Below are 13,874 nucleotides of genomic sequence, written 5' to 3' on the forward strand. Positions count from 1 at the left end.
CGCCCAGTGGCAGGTTGTCTTGCCTCACGCGTCCTGTGGCCTGCCGCAGATAAAAATTCAAACAAAATCCGAGCGACGTACAAAATAACAGTTGCAAATTTGAAACGAGGCGTTGCCAAAAAAAAGTAAAAATTGCTCATCTTTTTTTGTGTTGTTGTTGTGGACATCTTCACACACGCTGTGAGTATTGATGTGAACATGCACCTCATAGAAGACTGTGACTAGCTTAAGTGTGTGTCTGTGTGTGTGTGTGTTTAGTTGCAACATGTGGCGGCGATTAACTTGCGCCGTTTAAATCCTGTCTTTCTGTTTGTCGAGTGTCCTTTTTCACATTTTGACATTCGGGCAAAAGCCTCTGTAATCTTTCACGCCTGCCACCAGCGCCGTGCCGTGCCGCGCCGCACGCTGTGGCATGCCTCATCTATTATTTAGCTGCACGAAAGTCAACAAAAAAAAAAACACGAAAAAAATAAGGCGAAAAATAAATATAAATAAATGAAAGGCAGCAAATCAAGCATACGCCGCATAAACACGAAGAGTGTCACTTGCCATTTGCATTTCAGTTTAGTTTGAAGAGCATTGTACAGTTGCAAGAGCACTGCTGGATGCTCTTCTTCGTGCTGATCTTAGCTATCGAGTCGATTGTCTTCGCTTCTTAGCTGGGAATTGCATAATGAGTTTGCCGGCGCAATAAGGTGAATTTATTATCAACTCTGTGTCTGTAGTTGCCCCAAACTGGGGCAGGCCACACACCCTTCTCCTCTCTCCACTGCTGTTGCTGTGTGCAACAGTCTCATTTTATTATATTCTTTCGCTTGTCCAGTTTAATTGGCTTAGTGCGGCTTAAAAGGTAAGGCTTTAAGTGGCAACAAAACGTCGCGACGTTGCGACTCGAGCACATTGACCTCGCCTCCGCTACGAAGTGGGCGTGGCATCTGCTACCCTCATGTTGTCGCCACGACTCCGTTGCTAGGTCGCTAAAGCGTCGTTAAACGCGCCGCATTAAATTATCTTTAGATTTATGGCCTTTTGCTCCACACACACAAAAGTGCGGCGCATCATCAAAATCAGGCAAAAATTAATTCTCATAATCCAAGATTTTTATCGTGCATTGTTTTTCATTTGCAAATTGTTGCTTGACGGCGAACAATTTCTTCGCTAAATATGCTACAGAAATTGCTCTTAAAAAAGTACTTGATGATAAAATATTATCAAACTGTCTCCAGTTCGTACTAGAAATACTCGTACAAATTATGACTGAGAGATATTAGGACTTATAAAAATTGTAATTCTTAGTAATGTCTTCAAATAAAAATTAATTGTGCGCATTTCGAATTAAGGATTCTACTAAATTTAAGAAATATTGAGGCAAATTTTTGCGCGATGAAAAGTTATAGGTTAAATATGTTTTTTAGGACTATATATTTCACACACTTGGTCACACTTTGTCAAAATAAGAGCATACAAAAACTCTTTGCGAAGTTTGTATTGAGGAAATATTCTACTAAATATTGAGAATATCTAAGACCATTCTTGTCTGATGAAAAGTGTTATGCTAAATATGCTTCTAAGACCATATATTTCACACACTTGGTCACACTCTTAGCAGAATGAGAACCAAACAGCAATGTGATTGACGTTTAAGAGTCATCTAAAAATTTATTAAATATGGTTTAATACTTAATAAATATATAATTACATTTTTGGGTTGTTTAAGAAATACTATTGTATGGCAAATTACGCCTACTGCAATAGGGCCCTATCTGAGGATCTGGTATATTTTAGTACTCTATGGTATAAGTACTCTATAATATAATACTTTTAGTATTTTATAGCATATTATTTAGTATATTTTAAAGTGAATACTGTACTGTTTTTGTCTTTATTTAAATATACCAAATATGGCCTTCGGTATATTTTTAGTAATTTTGCACTATATTATTTGCAGTATTTTAAGGCTGTTTGGCTTTTAGTCACTATGGGTAGCCGGTATCTCACAGTCGATCACACTTGACTGTACTTCGTAAATTATTTTGTTTAATAAATTTCAATCACACTTCTAGTGCATTTGATAGATATTAAATATGTTTTGAGGCTTAATAAATAAACATATAATGATAATTTTTGTTACATGAAAGAATTAAAAATAATGTGGGCATTTTGTTAATATTTCGTAAAAATATAACACCGTTTTTGTCATAAAAATAAATATTTGTGTTGAATCGAATTTCTAGAAATCGAACGAATTTTGAAGAGAAACAAATGAACACATTTTCTACTCAATAAATATTTTTCTATGTTTAAAGAAAAGAGGAAATATTAAAACATTTCCATCACACATTAAAATTATATTTTTATTATTAAATTGCGTTTCGGTTTTAATGCTTATATGCCTACAATAATATTATTGCCGCGCGTTAAAATGTTATTGTTATGATTTAATTGTAATTTGACACTAATTCTAGGCGACACATTTTTGTCCGTGAAATATAAACTGGTATTACACATCAAATTTTATAGTCGCCAATAAATGTTGTTCAACGTGCAATGCAATGTGATCTGAGCCAGCTAAATCAGACAAAAGTGTATATGGAAAGTAAGCAGACGAATTCTGGTTTCTGAATTGCTGGAATGCCTGAGTCCTGAGTTTTGTGCTCTCGTTTCAATTATTGCTCTCCAAATGAAAAGTCCTAAATTACGTTTCAAATGAGATTTAATGGCCGAGGCAGAGCCAAAAGTCCAAGCACAATTGTGAGCAATGTGTGTTTGTTGCCTGCTTTTAGGTGCTTGACTTCACATAAAGCTAAACGAGAAAGAAAAACAACTTAGAAAGCTACAATCATGTGTGCTCGACTGTGAGATACTCGATACGTATTTTGATTAAAGGCAGAACAGTGTGACATTATTCGAATATACCAAAAAATACTGTAATATAACACATAGTATTATTTGGTATAATGCCATACTATTGCATTTAAAATATACCATACAGTATTAAAATATACAACAATATTCGAAAAGCATTATTGGTATATTGATATACATACTATTAAATTGAAAATATAGCAAGGATTACAATATGACATTCTTAAAATATACCTAACTAATATACCAAAAGACCTATTTGGTATTTTGATATACTATTCCATTCAAAATATATTATAGAGTACAAAATTGATCAGATTGTTAAGCTGTTTCCCATTTTGTATTAAAACTGTGTGACATTACCCTAATATGCAAAAAAAAATACTAAAATATAATAATCGTATTGTTTTGTATATTGACATATTATTACTTGTAAAATATACCATAAATTACAAAATGTACCAGATTGTTAAAAGTTTTCTTTTCATACAAAATTATTCCTTGAATATCTGGGGACAATTTTTATCTAACCACAAATAAATTTTTGAGGGAATGATATATACTGTATTGTGTGTTTCTACAAACAGACAGACGGACATAGCTGATCAAGAATATCCATACTTTATGGTGTCGGAGTTGCCTCCATCTGTCAGTTACCTAAATTTTCTGGTGGGCACAAATTTCGAATTCCCTTCTACCCTGTTGGGGTAGCGGGTATAAAGCGAGAAGCCGAGTTGCATTTGCTTTTGATTTATGTCAGCTTTGCAGTAACTTTTTCTATTTCGTTGCTGCAAGAGGCTGTACTTTAATAAGGGCAGCTCCCGAGAGTGTAGAGCGGAGCGATGTCTGCTAGATGAGAGTAAAAGTCTTTTTGTCAGGTGCGCCTAAAAGTAGACTACAATTTGCCATTTATAGCGACAACGTGGGCAACAGCTGAAGAGCTCTCAAGTTGCCGCACAAGTTGTTGTACAACGCAACAGGCACAAGTACAAGCTCAAGTCTTACCTCCTTCTCTACCCCTCTCTGCTGCCATACCTCTCAAAGTTGGGTTAAGTCAACTCGACTGCGATTCCTGTTCATCAACGCAAGAGCGAGAGTTTTATAAATTCATTAAGCGCCTGAAATATGCATAAACATAATTTGGTTTTGTAATTAACATTTTTGAGCAAAGCCAACGAGCAAAGCTGCAGCTGCTCTTCATCTCACTTTTCTTTTTTTTTTTTGTTTTTGGTCTGTCACACGCGGCGTATGAGCAATGCGGTGCTAACCAAGCAGCTTGCCTTCAACGTTTGCCCGCTAATTGAATCACTTTTGTCCATCTTCCCTTCTGGCTGTCCCTTTTGTATGTTTTTATTTTTACCGCCGCCGTTGCTTTAATTAAGCAACAAAAAGAAAAACAACACAAAGTGTGGCAAGGATTCAACTATATTCCATGTTGCTTAACCAAAACACGTGCTTGAATTTCTCTACGAAAAATTCGTGCAGCCAAAAACAAAACCAAAAAAAAAAAAATGGGCAAGAATGTGGAAAATGTTCAAAATGCCAAAGGGCCTAAACGCGGTGTTCTTGTTGCCGCTGCTGGTGTTGCCCCCTCCCCCTCAAAAAAATGGTATGTGGGCGTGGTCAAGTTCAAGTTATGTTCAACTTTTGCTTTTAAGCACGACGACGACGCGCTCGTCATACATATTTGTGTTATCCTGGCCAAAAAGGCCTTGCTAACTAGTGCAAATATATGCAGTGAGTAGCATTAGGGTTGCACACTTCTACATACAACATTTTAAATTGAATTCAACCTCAAGGAACTCTGAGTGTGGCCACATTAGAGAGCCTAACTTTCTCGTGCTGTTTCTTCTATCTGCTAGCTTCGAAAATGAATTGAAATACATGGGAGATCTTCATATTATAAGCTTTTTTTTTCTTTCTTATTATTAAATAATAATTCAGTAATAATAATATTCTTAATATGGTAATAATATATTCTGTACTTACCACAACAAAAACTCAGCTGCAGTTGCGGATTTATGTCAATCTAGAAACAAATAAAAATTTACGATTAGTTAGACAATTTCATGCATTATTATTGGACATTCGTATTTTGTGGATTACAAATTGAAAATTTAATATTCTGAAATATATACCGATTAACTGTACATTCCAATAATTTTAGCACATTTGCTTTATAGCTTCTGAGTGATCCATTAAAATAGTTTTCGACTTTTGTGCTACATTTAGAAATCGTTTGACGTAGAATATAAAATTCCTTTCATTCTTAGTATCTTATTACAGATAATTTAAAATAGTTCTTGACTTTTAGCACACTCTAAAAACTCATTATACATTCGTAATTTGTGGATAATATTTAATATATTGAAATATAGACGATTTAACTGCGTATTCTAGTAATTTCAGCACAGTTTTTCTGATTTAGAAATTGAAATAGATCTTGACTTTAAGCGTACTTAAAAAATAGAAATAGTTCTCGAATTTTAGCACTGTTAAAAAAATCATTTGACATTCGGAAATTGCAGGATACAAATTGTATAATTAATATACTGAAATATCGATGATTTAAGTGCATATTCTAAAAATTTCAGCATAATTGGTTAATAGCTAAGAAAGACTTTAACAGCTTAGATATTATCTAATAGATAAGACAATTCTCGACTTTATTCGATATTTGTGGATTACAAACTTAATATTTAATATACTGAAATGTACACCTTTGAATAGCATATTCGCTAAATTTGAGCACTATTGCGTGACAGTTTCAAAAGCCTAGGGTATATGCCTAGTCGTGCACTGCCGCCTAACCACATACCCGGAATTCTTTGTACCTTTTTGTCTATATTTCTTCTGTATTTCTTTGCCACTTGTTGAAACTCATTAATTTCTGATGATGGGCAAAAAAGTTTTTCGTTGATTCCAATTGTAAAGGATACGTGCTGACCTTTTTTTCTTGTATATTCCTTGTGGGCGGGGTAGCGGGGGGCGTGGTCGTATGCATATCCTTGTATCTGTAGCTGTTGCTGAGCATTGTTCTGCCTACATTTATTTGCGTTGAGTATTATTTAATTTACATGAAAATGTCAGATAGAGACAAAACCTCTTTCTCTCTGTGGGAGGAGGGCGTGGCTGGGTATATGGTATGGTTAACAGCTCTATAAGCACAACCAACAAGAACAATGTGCGGAGGAAGCACGCAGCATGCTTGATATCGCGCTGTTGCCATCCCATTCGAAGGCAGCTGTGCAGAAACCGGCAGATAATCTAAGCAAAACAATGCAAACAGCGATGACAGCAACCACAGCAACAACAACAACAACAAGGATAACAACAACAACAGCAACAGCAGCAGCAGCAACAAGAATCAGGCTGCTGATGTGCTAAGGATCCACGAGCTGCAGTTTATCTGACTCTGTCTCTGTCTCGAGTGTCCTGCTCTAGAAATGCAGCCCGCAGTTGATGCGACAGCACTTGAGACTCGCTCTGTTGCAAGACGAAAAAGGGGGGCTGTGGCATGGGGGATGGAGGGGGACCTATTTGCTATGCTCTAAAAGCATGTGGCTTTGACTTAATGTGCATAGTTCGCAGCCAAAGCAACAATATGCCAACTGCTACTCGCATCTTGCTGGACAACAGCATCGAGACACAACACTTCATGATTAGCAACACGACTAGTAGATATCCTGTATATTCCAAATTACAAAATAATGATGTGTTCGAACTGAGAAATTCTATTAGTTCTCTTTAATTCAAGTTCAATGTTATTTGGCGCTTTTTCCAAATGAGTGAAATAATAATACACAAATTTTAGAGTGACCGTTTCTAGTAACCTTTATGTGCCTAAATTTGTCACGTAAATGGTAAAGAACAAAAAAAAAACCATGGCCACATCACTGAAAGATTCGCGAAATAAAAAGATAGTTATTGAATGAAATAAACCATAAAATACTATCATACTATAGTTTTTTTTTGTATACACCAGCTGTAGCTTGAAAATTACGCTTGTTATTCGATTTTATTGATTTGCGGGGGCGGAAGTGGGCGTGGCAAAAATTTGAAACAAACTTGATCTGCGTGCAAACATTACAAATGCTGTCTAAAAAAATTATAACTCTATCTCTTATAGTCTCTGAGATCTATGTGCTCATACGGACGGACGGACAGACAGACAGACGGGCAGACGGTCATGGCTAGATAGTCTCGGCTATTGATACTGATCAAGAATATATATATTTTATAGGATCGGAGATGCCTTCTTCTACATGCCGGCACAAAGTTATAATACCCTTCTACCCTATGTGTAGCGGGTATAAAAATAACATTAACAACATATTCATGGAAATTGACAAATATACCAAGCCTCATTGCATTTGAAAAGCTTTTATTTCCCTTTAAGAACCATTGAGCAATTCTAATTTAAGTATGAGTTGATACATACTATATGTAAGTACCCTGTAGGTTGATACCCAATTATCAGTTGTTCAGGTAACCATATAAGTGCATTGTTAAGTAGTAATAGATATTCTGCGCGTCAAACTTTTAGTGCTACTCCATACTAATACCCGCAACCAATAGGGTTGAAGGGTATTATAAGTTTGTGCCTGTAACGATTATTTCAATAAATATAATTTTTATACTATTTTTTATTGAGTGCTCCTCGACTTTAACAAGTCAGAATATATAAAAGCTTTTCTTTTTTTTGTATTTTAAATTACATTTTTTGGAAACTATTCATCCTATTATTATTGTATTAGTCAATCTTATCAAATAATTGAGCAAATACACATTTATTCTTTAGCGAACATTGCATTGTCAGTGCTGATTGCCAAATGTTGCAATGCCAAATATTTGTAGAGAACAAACACAACTCGTTAAATGCTTTAGCAACACATGCATTTGCGCTCGTTAAGAAGCGTATTTACAGGGTATTAGAGAGAAAGAGAAAGAGAGAGGGCGAGGATATAAAATAAAATGAAGCAAGCGAAAGCAAAAAAGGTTGACAGCGCATAAAAAATGTTCGTGAATAAGATTGTTACGACTTGGGGGACTCCCCGCGGTGGCAACCGAGAGTCATCACTAGCAGCAAATAGAGACGCGAATCACCACGACAGAAAGAGAGAGAGATGGGTGTGTGCAAGAGAGACAGAGAGTGAGAGTAACAAGGGAGCTGTTAAGCGACAACAGAAACGAAGAAATGAAGATGAAGACGCGCACAACTGAAGCTTAGAAGGCAAAGTGCGAGCTGAGCTTTCAAATACTAATGGCTTGAGATAATCTCTAACAACGAGTGCGAATGCGAATGCGACTATGAGTACTCAAAGTATATATGTGAATGCCCGTTCAGAGAGCGACAACTGTAAGCCGATAACAAGCAGTCGATGGATGCCACAAGTTGTTGCCGCAAAAACGAGCGCAATCAATAAAGTTCAAGCTACTTAAGCACAAATTTCAAATTTCATTTAATATTCAATTATGAAATTGCAGCAAAACATTTAAGCTGCTGAAATTTGATTTTTGCTTTTGGTATTTTGTGCCAACTGAATTGACATTCTTGAAAGACTACTGCCACAACCTTTGCTGCCCCTGAACTTTGCCTTTCCCCTTTTTATACCCGCTACTCATAGGATAGAAGGGTATTTTAACTCCAGGAAAAGTATGTAACAGTCAATCTGCCTTCAACGCCGACTCTATAAAGCATATATATATTCTTGATCAGGGTCAACACCCGAGACAATATAGCCTTGGCCGTCTGTCTCTTATGGGTCTTAGTTGGTTTGGCTGACAATCTGGCATATTTTGCACTCTATGGTATATTTTGTAGTATATAATGTAATACAACATACATATGTATGTATTTAAATTTGTCAAATATACACATTAGTATATTTTTTGTATTTTGCGGTATATTAATTCTAAAGCTTGCATTTTGCGGTATATTAATTCGATTAATTTTTAAATCAATATACCAAACATTACCTTTGATATATTTGCAGTATTTTTGTGCTATATAAATGTGGTATATTTTTGTATATTTTAGTATATGTTTGTATATTTTCGGTATATTGATTTGGTATACTTTAAAGTTATCATTATACCGCACTATCTTGCTTCTATTCACAATGGGTAGCGCGTATCTCACAGTCGAGCACACTCGACTATAGCTGTCTTATTTGTTTTATTTTTTTGTTGTTGTTGCCTTTGGCAGTCAGTCGGCAAATGTATGGCATAATATTTTTATGTATTTGCTGCCATGTGAATGAAAAACAAGCATGAATAATGGCGAAAGCAGTGCGTGTGATGCGCGACTGCGACAAATACCCTGCAAGGGGATAAAACGTGAAATCTATGGCATAGATTTGCAAAGGTTTTGCAAGCACTGACTGCCAGCGATAAAATGCATGTAAAATACAGCGGCATACATAACTTAATTGATACGAAAATTGGCAAGCATTGATGCCAGCGAATACATAGAATTAATGGACTGTTAAATACCCTGCAAAACAAACACGAATAGAGCATGAATAAAAGCAGAACTTTAATTTCATAACTGGGTTTTACAAGTACTTAAAACTGTGATCAAATCTTGCACGAAATCGCGTTGATGAACTGCACTAAATTGCCAGTAAAAAAAAGAAAGAGCGGCAATAAAAACTTAATAGGATCGGCAGATAAAATGCATTACAAGGTTTAACAAGCACTGAAGGCTTGATGAATTGTGCTACAAAAATAGAGCATGAATAAAAGCTGAACTTCAATGCTTGCAATAGGTTTGAGACGCACTAAAGACTGTGATCAACTCTAATTGAATGTTTTACAAGCACTGAATACATTGATCAAACCTATTGACAGGTTTAAGAAGCACTGTAGACTGCAAAACTGGATATTACACTGCAAAGTGAGATAAAATCAAGTTGAAGCTGACATATTCAATAATTTCATTGAGATAAAGTGCGTGCCAGTCGTATATACCGCATTGACTAATTCTTGGGAGGGTATATAGAAGGGGGCATAGGGAAAAAACCAAGAAAAATGCCACTGGCTGTCGTCGTCGAGAGTTTGCGAGTTGCCTGAGCCTGGGCAACAGATTTTCATACAGATTTTTTTTGGGAGGCTGACGTGATTTCACAGAGAGCAAAAGCCAGAAGTTGAGTAGCAGCCGTAGCTATGCTGAGGGAGGGGGCGAAGGGCAAGGCAAGGGAAAGGAGAGGTGAAACGGAAGGGCGGCGTCAGGTTAGAGACAATGTCGCAATGCTGGCAAATGATTAAATATCATTGCCAATTAAAGTATAAGTGTGTGTGTGTTTTGTTGTTGCTCCTTTTACGTGTGTGTGTGTGTGTTTATATAGTTATGTGTGCGTGTGTGTATTTATGTGTGCGTGCCTTTGTGTGTTTGTGTTTGTGTATCGATAACGCTGCGACGCGTTTTCAATTTGTTTTTGCAGATGATTTGAGCAAATAAAACGGTTCTCGACTCTCTCGCACAATTTCTGTTGCCTTTTTCCATTATGCTGTATCAATAAATGTCTCGTTCTTACACACACACACACACACGGACAGACTCTTTCTCCCCCTCTCGCTCTCTCTTAATAGATTTCATTCTCGTTTTCCTTTATCTGTTCAGCTTGTTTACTGGTCGAGTGTTTTGCTTTTGACATAAATGTTAGCTTTGCTTTTTGAATGCATAATGTGAAATTAAAGTGCACTTCGTTTCATCACATTCAATTTTCTACTCTTATGTCACTTTAATAGCTTATTTTTTCATTTTTGAAGGGGTATGGAATATTCAACAGCGTTTTTGAGCGCAATTATTTGTATTACAATGCATATGGGAAAAGTTATGATGTGGTGCGAAAATGTTGTAAACTCGGCTGAAAGTTTCGCAGCAGCAGCAAAAGCAACACACAAAATTTACTCAGCGAAACTTTTGCTTAATAATAATTAAATAAAGTGCTTTTGGCACTGATTTTTGGCATTGTGCGTTAATATTTCCAGGCTAATCTAATCTAATATGCGAGCACATTGTACACTAATTAATTGTTTAACATTTCAATAATTCAAGTTTGTCCCCTTTTAGTTTAATTGGTTTTTCGACAATTCATTTCATTGTTTATGGTAATTGTTGTAATTATTTACTTGTTTTCGAACTGAATTATTATCAACAATTAAGAAAGTTACAGTCAAAATTGCTCGACTTTGAAATACCCGATACCTATTTTGAATAAAAGCAAAACAGTGTGGTATTAATTTTAAAATATATCAAATTAATATACCATAAAAATACTAAAATTATACCGACATTGTAATACTATACTACATTGAAAATATACCATAGAGTGTAAAATATATCATAGAGTGCAAATTATACCAAAGAGTGTAAAATATACCAGATTTGTATCTGATCGCAATTAAATTTTCAGGAATTAACAAATACTATATATATTATTGTGTGTACCAAAAATCGAGTTAGAGCTAAAGAGCATTCAGTTTCAAATTTAAACAAATTTTAATTGAGCAGTTTCATATTAATGATTTTATATTTATTTTTCAAAATGTATATATTGGTGAGAGTTCAAATGAAAATAGTTTTCCTATTATACATATTGGTTATGAAACCCTTTTTAATATAATTTTCTGATTTAAAAAAAAAATTTCAATTCACAAAGTTAAATAAAATCTTTAATCGAACATTAAAATTTAAAATTTTTGTGTATTATTTAGTATTTTAGGCATCGGTTTAGTTGACAGTAAATGAATTTTAAATTACTAAACTAAATTATAATTCGAGGTATATAATCAATTTATACTTTACTATGTAAATTCATATATTGCTTAAGCTTCAAATTATTTTTGCAGTTTATAATGAAACTATTTCCAATTGTAAGCATAACCTTCACATGCATTTAACATTTATTTGGCTGACATTAACTAAATTCGATTTGCTTTACTAACTCAAGGAGCTGTCATTCGCAATAGCCAGTGTTGTAAAAGCTTCTAGTGCACATCAAGTGCTCGAGATACTTACGCTAACATTGTAGCGTAATACTAGTAAAATGATTTCGAATTCGCTCGTTCGCCTTCAAGCTGAAGCGAGTGTGTGTGATAATATTAACTTAATTGATTGATGAACTTATGCTGCCAAAGTCAGCACTTTCACGTGATGCTCCCACTGGGCTTCTGCTTGTTGTTCGGTATTAATATGTTGACGCTGATGTTATTGAGGATATTGTACGTGTCTGTGGACTAAAATGCCACTGGCTAACCGCAAAGCATGCACATCACGCTTAAAGTGTAACGCACTCTCTCTCTCTCTTCACAGCCACGCCCATCAATGCGCCCAAAAGCATACAAAAATATAGACAATTTTTCATTTCGCTTTCTGCTGTTTTTCCCTTGCCCTCCTTGTTGCATTTAGCATTCAATTTATTTGCTGTATGTAGTTATACCCGCTAACTAAACGGGTAGAAGGATGTTACAACTTTAAGTATATATATATGTACATAGATATGTATGTACAGTCTGTATATTTATTTATTTATTTACATGTTAATTATTATACAGAATAATATAATAACTAAAAGAAAGGGAGTGCTAGCAACTAAGGCCATCGACTCGACAGTTAATTTATATGTTGTTTAATAATTTGTTGATGTCTAGGAATTTAATTAGTAGTTTAACATTATTGTGAGTAGGTAAGGTAAGAAGAGAGGTGGGTTGCATTTGGCCAAATAGGCGGATTCTCGTGTTAATAAGTTGCGGACAGGTATCTAATATGTGTTGCATTGATAATTCTCCCCCGCACTTGGGGCATCTGGGCTTAGATTTTCCTTTTAGTAGGTGCTCGTGGGTTAAAGCAGTGTGACCAGTTCTGAGCCGGGTGATAACATTGCACTGTCTTCTGTGCCATGAAGGTGGATAACGAACGGGTTCCATGTTTGGGTTATATAGTTTAAACCTGTGGTCGTAGTTGTCCCAATGTGTCATTTCCTTCCTTTTTAGAATAGCCTTAATGTTGCGCCATAGGTCGTCGCGGACATCAGGGATGACCATTAGGCAAGGAGATTGTCCTGCAAGTTTAGCTGCTGCATCTGCCAGTTCGTTGCCTTTTATGCCCATGTGCCCTGGGGCCCAAAAAAGTTTTATTTTTGAAGCGTGTTTAATGCAAAGATGTCGGATTTGGCATATCAGGCTGTCATAGTTATACGTGTTTTTAACGGCATTAAGAGTAGAAAGACTATCGCTGCAAATTATGAATTTTCCCTTAAGCTCGAGAGCATGTTGGATAGCTTTTAGAACCGCTACAGCTTCTGCGGAGAAAATTGAAAAGTAAGCAGGGAGCAATCCTGATGCAACAACCGTTGCAACGGTACCTGATTGGCTCACGACTGCGAAGCTAGTAGAGTTAATGGTTTTGGATCCGTCACTGTATAGCCAACTCCAATTGGGCAATTTTTCCGTTTCGGCAGCTAGCATTTGCAGGAATATACATTTGGGTGTTTGCGATTTCTTTAACACGTGGAGAGACATATTCACGGTGTGGTCCTGTAGTCGCCAAGGAGGGGATGGGCTGATTTTGTTCCAACTATGCGGCATATCCAATTGATGTTTTTTGAAGAAATTGGAGCATCTGCGGATAGTAGACATGACTTTAAATCTTCGGCGCTGCTTAACCGTTGTTTTAAAATCCTTTAAAAGAATTTGGTTTGTCGAGCAGAGAATTTTTGGAATGAGCTTAAAAGTCAGTTGAGCAGTTCTCGTCTGTATTTCAGGAAAGCCAGCTTCAGCTAAAAAGCATTTTGTCGGAGTTGTTGGAAATGCGCCAATGCTTCGCCGTACTGCTGCATGGTATGCGGGGGAGAACAATTTGATGTTGGAAGGCGCGCACCATCCATAGATAGCCAATCCATAGTCGATTTTGGCCAGCATTAAGGCTCTTGTGGCTTGAACTAGCGAGGTTGGATGGACGAGCGATCGTTTAGACCCAAGAAACTTAATAATATTTAAGCGTT

The 13,874-nt window shown here is 36.0% G+C and overlaps 1 protein-coding gene across 1 annotated transcript in view; it reads left to right on the forward strand.

Moving 5' to 3' along the window:
• The window catches only part of LOC117578299 (uncharacterized), a 43,492-nt gene continuing 29,618 nt past the window's right edge, over positions 1 to 13,874 (forward strand). Inside the window, exon 1 of the mRNA XM_052008800.1 lies at positions 1 to 180. The gene's annotated coding sequence lies outside the window, so the exon portion shown is untranslated. The remainder of the gene's footprint in view (positions 181 to 13,874) is intronic.

The sequence above is a fragment of the Drosophila albomicans genome, chromosome X (genome assembly GCF_009650485.2).
Source record: "Drosophila albomicans strain 15112-1751.03 chromosome X, ASM965048v2, whole genome shotgun sequence".
Lineage (NCBI taxonomy): Eukaryota > Metazoa > Arthropoda > Insecta > Diptera > Drosophilidae > Drosophila > Drosophila albomicans.